The sequence below is a fragment of the Pogona vitticeps genome, chromosome 1 (genome assembly GCF_051106095.1).
Source record: "Pogona vitticeps strain Pit_001003342236 chromosome 1, PviZW2.1, whole genome shotgun sequence".
NCBI classification, from domain to species: domain Eukaryota; kingdom Metazoa; phylum Chordata; class Lepidosauria; order Squamata; family Agamidae; genus Pogona; species Pogona vitticeps.
In genome coordinates this window covers 102,670,050-102,676,446 of record NC_135783.1, presented here as the reverse complement: position 1 = coordinate 102,676,446, position 6,397 = coordinate 102,670,050, and the positions used below count along the sequence as shown (strand labels likewise).

The following is a 6,397-nucleotide window of genomic DNA, read 5'->3' as shown; positions in this document are numbered from 1 at the left end:
GGATAGTACTGTACACCAGTGGTTCTTAACCTTGGGTTACTCAGGTGTTTTTGAACTGCAACTCCCAGAAACTCCAGCCAGCACAGCTAGTGGTGAAGGCTTCTGGGAGTTGCAGGCCAAAAACACCAGAGTAACCCAAAGTTAAGAACCACTGCTGTACACTTTGTGTGTGAACTGGCTGTATCTAAAAATCAATATAACAGATTTATTATCTTTGCAATCAATCATTCTTCTCCCACTAGCACACAGATGCAGCCTGTACTTGATGCGGCTACACTCTCCCGAAAACACAGGTGCACAACTTGGGGGTGCTCCTGGATTCATTCCTGAGTCTGGATGCCCAGATTTTGGCAGTGACTAGGAATGCATTTGTACAATTAAAACTAGTACTCCAGTTGTATCTGTTTCTTGGGAGACCTGATCTGGCCACTGTGACACACACCCTAGTTACTTCTCTGCTGGATTACTGTAACATGCTTTATGTGGGGCTACTTGTGTTTTCCATTTCTCAGAGTGATATTTGTTTGTTCCTTTTTAATATTTATATACATATTGTTTTTAGCTTTAATATTGCCTTTTACTGATGTAAGCTGCCTCTTTATATTCATTGTTCTTAGCTTTAAATATTGTGCTTCAAGGAAATAAGCCACCTTGGATCCTTTTTAAGGAGAAAAGTGGGGTAAAAATATTTTAAATAAACGAATGAATAAATAAATATTTTGTAACTAAAATGAACAAAAATGTTAATAATTGACTCTATCTGTTGCTCTGTGGTGGGACAGACAATATACATTTGTTGAAGCGCTCCACATTTAAACATGCTGTAGAAATGATAATTGTAGCAGTATCAGAAAGTTCATTTTCCCTTTCATTCAGCCATCAGCATTAGTGATATAACAACGTCCATCTCAAAGCCAGTAAGGACATGCATTTCTGGTTCATGCTACAGACAAAGCAAAACACACATGAGTTTTGGGAGATGATCTCAGTTGTTAAAGAAAATATCTATGAGTGTATTTAGGCTCCGTCAGACTCCATTTTGAAAAGCAGACTCCTACCATGTCATTAGCCTTTGTTATTCAATCACATAAGTTCCATTCCAAAGACAAGAGTGCAATATCTAGTCCACATGTAATGGATGAAGGGAAGCTGTCTTTCTGCAAAAGGGACAGCTGTCAGCAGTCTTGCCATTTTCTTTCACACACACCCTTTTTTTGAAGGCTGGATTATGTGTGCCTATGTGAGAGGCAGCAGACAGAGAGGGAGTTTGCATTGGAGCTAGAACTGCTCCAGATTTGGTTGCTGGCTTACTGGCTCATGTACTAGTATTTTAGACATCTTTTAGTAAAACTGCCTGGTGGTGTACAAGCAGGGCAATTAAAAAAAAACTAATATAAAATCCCAGTCAAAATTAAGCATTAAACAGCAACAGCCGACAAAGTCACGAGAGCTGATAAAATCATAATTCTTAATAATAATGCCAAAGGATAAAAAATCTCCTGTGATTGACACAGAATGGCACGTCGTGCCAGCTAATTTCTGAGCTGGGCCTTTTGCAAATAAAAAGCTACAACTGAAAGGGCCAGACTTAGTCCTAAGGCTTTCAGGTTACCAGACGCAATGCAAATGAAGCTGACGAGAGCAGAAATAATGCCTAGACTCTGAGTTGTGACTACCTTAAATTCAATTGATTGTAATGACCCTTAAATTCAAATAAGTTTCTCAGGATCCAATTCCTTATCTGCCGAAAATTCAAACAGCATTTACATAAAGTTTTTCCACCTGTCAAACCTGGGTACATCCTCTAATTGCATCAAACACATTAACCCCTTATATTCCATTTTAATTAGTGGATTTAATTAGTAAACCAAATCGATTTCCCCATAAGTAAATTAGAAAATTCACACTGCAGTCTATAAAGCTGTTACACTTTTGCAAATGAGACCAAGGTAAATGTTGGTGAAAGGCATTTAAAAGAGGAGAGTGCGTTCAGAATGAAGAATGACACAGATGGGCTGCCTCGCCAAATGGGAAAATTCTGAATACACATTTACAAAGTTCATCATAAGGAGCACGTGGCATGGAATAGAATTTCCTCTTTACATAAAATAATGTTATATGCTCAAGACAAGCAATGCCTACATATTCACCAGGCCTGAAAGTTAGTTGCTGATTGAAAGTGTTTCCCTCCCCTGCTCTTGTTTAGGTTCTTGAAAATACAAATAAAAAGCAAATACAGTAATTTTAGTATAATTAAGAGAACAGATGATATTAAATAAATGCACCAACTTTCTTGCAAATCACAATCAGCCCCTTTGAAGTAATAAGAGATATTTTTCAATAACAGAAGCTATTGTTCATGATAAAGTAAGTGGAAAAAAAACTTCTCATGTTGGATCTTAGGTTTAATGCTGTAGTCTGCTGCACAGTTGCACACACTTGAATCTCAGTGAAATCAGAGTGCCAATTTGCAATTGTAGCATGAAATTCTAACAAAATAAATTATGCTTTTGCTTCACCATACTGTATGTTTGGGGTGTCAGTTTCATCCTGCTTAGTCCATGTACTTTTTTCCTATGATAAACAAAGTGAAAACTCCTGATGCTAGAAAGGAAGCTTAATATGGCATGTCAGGGTCTGCTTTCTCTGGATCTCGGTGGTTACATATTATACTCCATATGTATATACATACCCACGCACATATATGAATGAAACATATGCTGGCCTCAGTATTTTCTTGCAGCGCTGTTTTTGATCGAAAACTTTGTGGATGTTTGTGATACTGCTGAGAGTCTATTGGCAGATGAGCATCTCTTGCTGTAGTCTCCATCATTATTTGCCTGTCTTGTCTATTAACGAGCACTATCATCCCATCGTAGGATGACAGCTGCAACACGTACTCAGGCGCAATAAACAGCTAAATGAGGCGCACAGCAATTTCACTTGTCACCAGAGCCCTCGGCACGACTGGCTGCACAGCTTGATGCATAAATTCATGAGGCTGTTGCATATGATGGAGTATGCCTGGCTGAAAGAGGTGATGGATAGCAGGGCAGCTAAAAATGGCCATCACCTTGACTGTGTCAGGACATTTTTTAAAACTACCCCATCAGCTCTCTTGCATTCTTACTTGTACACTATCCTCAAGCTAAATGCTTCCTTGGGGAACTGATCAGTGACTTTCTTTTAAAATAGAAGCCTTGTTTTTCAAAGAAAGTCTAGAGTCAAAGTTTCTTCCCTTTCATAAACTGAGCCCACTTGATCCATCGCATAATAAGATTTTCACTTATCGTGACGAAACATTTATTCAGTGTTCCTTCAAGCAAATCATGCAAAGCCTTCCTGGACAATCACAATTCAATATGCTCTCGTGTGTGTGTGTGTGTGTGTGTGTGTGTGTGTGTGTGTGTGTGTGTGTGTGTGTGTGTGTGTGTGTGTGTGTGTGTGTGTGTAAACACAATCTCAGCAAACAATTAGCTTAGAAGCACCCAATCTCCATGGAGGGTATAAAATAAATCAAAATCAAATAAGGTATCAAATATGAAATATTGTCTTGTGTACTTTTAAATATCAAAAGAACAGAGTTCTCTGGTGGTGTAAAATCACAAGAACCTAATGAAACAGAAAGCTCTTACAGTTTATAAGAGGTTTGATTTGAGATGGAGTTTGAATGAAGAAACCTAATAGTTAATTCTAATACAAAGGGAGGCATGCTGATACAAAGAGTACTGTAAATACTCTGAAATAACACTGGCAGGATATGGATAGTTACAATTTAATTTCATTCAATATCACAGCCTTTCTCATGGTGTGTGTAAAACCATTTGTAAAAGCAATGGGAAATGAAATAAAATATCTTAAAGCATGCTATAACCCTCTATTGGTTTAACCACAGTCTTTGACACCATAATCTTCTTAACTATGAGATCTTCAGATGAAGCCTCAGTCTCAGCACTGAGATGTAATTTGTTTGGAAGTTGTGCTCGTGTGTGCGCGTACTTGTGTTATGAATTGACAATGATTTGCAAATTTTCTAAATTCACCAAATTTACCAAAAATTACCAAAATTTGCAAATTTTACAAATGAAAGGAATTTAAGATTTATCTGCCACCTACTCACCCAAAAAACCAATGGGAAGCAACCCAAACTAGCAGATGCATTCATCCAGGCCAAAGCATTGAGAGCTTAACTGCTAAAAATCCGAGTTTGAATTCATGGGTACAAATGTTATTATTTAATTATGTCTGTCACCTTTATTTTCCATACAACTCCTCACTTTTAACATGTCAATGCAACATGGTCTTTTCTGTGCTGGAAAGAGGAGCACCCACCAAATTATGTTGGTATAAGTAGAGCAGAATTTAATTTCAGTTTGTTTTTGGAGAGGCTATCAGCATTCCCAAATCACATTAACGGAATGGAAAGAACTTGTGGTTTAAAGATTTGGATAGGGAGGAAAACAGAACTGAGAGATTTCCACATCTCTGCCTTGTCCCTCGCAACACCAGATCCTGCTGTGTGGCTTCAGAATGTAGATGTCTGCACTGGCCAGAGACTACATTAGCTTCATGTGAGGCAAAGCCATCAAGTCAAATGCTTTTTAAGTAAGCAAGGACAGATTATTTGAAGCTGCCAGTGTCATTTGACTTCTATTTATTTGTTTGTCTTTCTTTTGAAATCTTCTTACTCAACCCACTTTTGGCCCAACTATACTCTGATTGCAGGAACTCTGTTCATGTGTATATTTTCTATTCAATTGATGAAATTCAACAGTAAATTTCAACTAGGGTAGAGCCAATGAAGCAATGGAACTTATGGAGGAGTTGACTCACCAAATCCCCATTGATTCAATTGCCCTACATAGGTGCAGCTTACTACTGCATTTCAGCCTATAAATATCAGCAATGTGGTGAAACTGCAGATGGCTCAAGTTATTGAGCTGCATCAGCTGAGAAAAACAGGTGTAACTCTTTCTGTCCTTACTAGCTTCTGACCAGAATCATGTTTGTAAGGATTCTATTTGTATTTTAAGGGTGTCCTTGATGTCCTTGGCTCCATATTGGTCATGTAAAGATCTACTCTTTTGGGAATTGTTGACTTAACAAAGACTGATGTCTCAGAATTGATTCAATCATGGGATGCTTCAATGAGGTGTTTGCCTTCTTATTTTATTCACTATGAAATGAGTACTGCTCTACTCCCCCCCCCGCCACCTATCAAAATGGCTCAGGCCAAGTCTTTGTACATACTATAGATATAATATGTTTTTAAGGGGTTGTTTTCAAAATGGACATTAACCAGAATATGTGCAAGAGATGTTCAATTCTGGCTTTTAAAACTGTAGGAAGTTTTTACAACTGTGGACTAGCCACAGAGAATGCCCACCTCTGTTCCTTAATTAAAACAAGCTACACAGATGGCAACAACAGAGACAGAAGGCGCGATCTGCATCCACTTTTAGTCAAAGGGCTCATTGATTTCATTGTATCTAGATTACAGTTTCTCTGGATATACATCTAAGAGGTTGATGCCATGGGTGGCCATGCAACCTTCCTCTACAGGTCTTTTAGTCATAAGTGGCAATAATCTCTTAGATGTAGAGATGATAGGAACCCATGCTGAGATGGTAGCAGCTCCAGTAAGAGCTCCCTGTCCAGCCATACCATCCATTTCATTTTGCACTGAGCACCTAAGAAGATCAGATGCTGCAGCAAATTTATGGGATGCATAGTATACTGTTTGTTCTTCCAGGGGAAAATGAACTACTGGGGAGGGCTCAACAGTGGTCTTCCCCCATGAACCCTCACACTTTGCTCCAGAAGGATCCAAGACCCTCCAGAGTAGGTTTCAAGGCAAGGAAAGAAAGTCCTGCTGCACTACTGGACGTCTGCTATTGTGTTATTGGATCCAGGCCAATGTAAGTGCCTTTTTGATTATTACAATGATGACAACTACTTTTTCTTCTTCTTCCTTTCATCTTGATTCCAATCTTTTCCAAGATTTCCTAAGTACAGAGTACTCAGAAGTGGTTTACCACTCCCTTCTTCTGGGGGCACTCTGGAACCATGTAGCTTGGCCACCCAAATCCTTAGGCTTACATTGCTGAAATTCAGTATAGATACTGTACTATAATCCTGGTTAGGACCTAGCTGAAGAGCAGGAAAATGTCTATTAAAATGTTTACAGTGGTGCCTCGCATAGCGAGGTTAATCCGTTCCGGATTAACCATCGCTATGAGAAACATCGCTCAACGGAACAAAGGTAAAGGTAAAGGTTCCCCTTGACAATTTTTTGTCCAGTCGTGTCCGACTCTAGGGGGCGGCGCTCATCCCGCTCTTCAAGCCATAGAGCCAGCGTTTGTCTGAAGACAATCTTCCGTGGTCACATGGCCGGTGC

The 6,397-nt window shown here is 39.1% G+C and overlaps 1 long non-coding RNA gene across 3 annotated transcripts in view; it reads left to right on the top strand.

The window, feature by feature from the left end:
• LOC110072891 (uncharacterized) overlaps window positions 1-2,518 on the top strand; it is a 601,139-nt gene extending 598,621 nt beyond the window's left edge. For all 3 annotated transcript variants that reach the window (XR_013538529.1, XR_013538527.1, XR_013538526.1), the window contains one exon: window positions 1-2,518. This exon is cut by the window's left edge and continues 1,659 nt beyond it. This is a non-coding gene — a long non-coding RNA (uncharacterized LOC110072891).
• The last annotated feature ends 3,879 nt before the right edge of the window (window positions 2,519-6,397 follow it).